The 2,500-nt window shown below is 33.4% G+C and overlaps 1 protein-coding gene across 1 annotated transcript in view; it reads left to right on the top strand.

Annotated features, from left to right (window-relative positions):
• Positions 1-2,500, top strand: part of paf1 (PAF1 homolog, Paf1/RNA polymerase II complex component) — a 15,638-nt gene that overhangs the window by 9,414 nt on the left and 3,724 nt on the right. The gene's annotated exons all lie outside the window — the stretch shown is intronic.

The following is a 2,500-nucleotide window of genomic DNA, read 5'->3' on the forward strand; positions in this document are numbered from 1 at the left end:
GTGTGTGTGTGTGTGTGTGAGAGAGTGTGTGTGTGTGTGAGAGAGAGAGTGTGTGTGTGTGTGTGTGAGAGAGTGTGTGTGTGAGTGTGTGAGAGAGTGTGTGTGTGTGTGTGAGAGTGTGAGTGTGCGTGTGTGTGTGCGCGTTTCATTTCTCTGCTTTTTCATCATGGATGAAATCATTGATCACTGAGCGAATCATTTATTAGTGAGCATCTTTTTTGGTAGTTTTTCTCTGATTACAGTGTAAACATTGTAAATAAACAATGATTTAGTTTGTTTTCTAGAAGTGAATGTGATTCTCTAGAGCCGAACTGATGTCGTGCACTAAAAACCACCAAACGCACTGAGATTGAGACGTGATTTATGTAATATTGATTCACTCACACATGATTCACAAACCAGTTTCTCCAGACTCACAGGCACGATGTCTTACATAATACATGAAATGAAGTAAGAATTATGACGGAATATCTCAAACAGAATAACTTCACTGAACAGAGCTCAGTTCTGAGCGTAGCTTCTGAATGATGCTTAGCGAAAAAATGACTTTCTCTTTCAGCCATTCCTCGGTCTGGATTACGAACCTCAAAAATCTACAGAGAGAGAAAAGATGTATAGCTTTTATGAATCGGTGTCAACAGCAGTGCCATGAAAAATTAATTAGTAACATTTAAAAAACATTAGATGAACGCCCAACTAAAATGTTTCAGAAAGATGTACGAGTACTGTTTTTGTGTTAATGTTTTGGGAGTCACACTCGTGGTCTTCGCGGTCAAAAGTGACCGGACACCTGAAATATAACTCTTTTTTTTTTTCTTCAGTAAAATCAATCTAATATATTTTTGTTCAATAATATTTTTTTTTTGTATTTTGAGAGTATTTTATGGTACTAATTAATATTTATGCAATAATTATGATCAAATTTTCCCATTGAAAATAGTACAGATTTTGTATTAATTTTTTTTCAATTAATGCAGTATTTTAGATTAAAATAGAGACTAGGCCTTTAAAATCCGATTTGTGAAGGCAGACTAGCACCTCCTGGTGAGAGCAAAGAAAGAAAACCCTGTAATTTCATGGTGTAACCACTAGATCCCTGTATAGGACTCGATAGAGAGGCCTAGTTGTTTTTATACATAGTTTACGTTTATTAGGTTGTGGACTTAAATGTATATTAGGGCATTATCTAAGACTACTTTTTGTCAAGGTTTATATTTTTTGTTGTTTTAAATGTTGATTTGAAGTGTAGGTTTTTGCATTATTATTACTACATTCAAACCTGAACACAGAAAGCAGTTTGTTACATAAAACATTAAAATTCTATAAAAATGTAACACAAATGAACAGGAATGCTTTATCAGAGCTTAATCCTTCTGTTGATTTTGCACTCTAGATGTTTCAGAGTTTCACCCCTTCATGGCCGTGCAGTTTTTCCCGCATTGTGGGGGATTTGTAGATCGTACACAATTTTCTGTATTTTAGATTTATTTCCCATTCATTTCTGACCGAAGACCAAGAGTATGACTTTTTTTTACGACCACTTAGCTTTTTCGAATCATGCTCCGTGTTCACATACCAAGTGCCATAAAAGTCACCAAGTTTTGTAGCATTCTGGTGAAGCCACGATTTAAAAAAATTCTAAATGTAAAATTGAAGTGACGGAAGACCACAGAAGGGTTCGAGACCAGATAACTCTGAACAGACATTCTATTAATGTTACTTTAAAACATCTGTTCATAACTTTGATAGAACCTTGCCGGAATGTTCTGAGAACGTTCCCTGTGTTAGCTGGCAATGCAGGATTCAATCGGTGGGTTATTCTTTCTTTCATAACTATCATACGCAGCTCTTCTATATCTCTTTTATAATTGGCCATGTAGTGCAATTTTGTCATTTTTATTCACGTTTTCAAACTCTGCCTATATAGCTTTTATACATTTTTATTTCAGTTTTAGTTTGATTTATTCCAGCACATCAGGTTAAACTAAATGAAGAGGAGAAATGCTGCTTTTGGCAAGTAGACAACATAAGTTTAATTTTTTTTAATATTTTAAAGTATTTTCTGGTTTCATTTTACTTAGTTACAGTTTAGTAATTTTGTTGCATGTTTCTGTGATTTTTATTAGTTTATTTTTTAAACGTCTCATTAAATATGTTAATTTTTATATTTCAAGTTTAGTTTTACTTATTTAAGTCAAGTTTAATTAAAAGAAAATGAGACATTTTGCCTTGGCACGTAGCTGAAATAAAACTTTTTTTTCATTTAATGTTTATTTTATTACAAGTATTTTATGTTTTTGTTTTAATTTTAGTTACAGTTTCATAATTTAGTTGTGTGTATTTGTCATTCTAAAACTATTCAATGTGCTTCTGAGCGTAGGTTACTTCCCTGACATCTGGAATCAAGGCTTGATAACACCAATCTTTAAAAACGGAGATCAATTTGATCCTAACAACTACAGAGGCATCTGTGTGAGCAGCAACCTGGGAAAGTTATTCT

Source organism: Sinocyclocheilus grahami, unplaced genomic scaffold, assembly GCF_001515645.1.
Source record: "Sinocyclocheilus grahami isolate Dianchi unplaced genomic scaffold, SAMN03320097.WGS_v1.1 scaffold613.1, whole genome shotgun sequence".
In the NCBI taxonomy this organism is placed as follows: domain Eukaryota; kingdom Metazoa; phylum Chordata; class Actinopteri; order Cypriniformes; family Cyprinidae; genus Sinocyclocheilus; species Sinocyclocheilus grahami.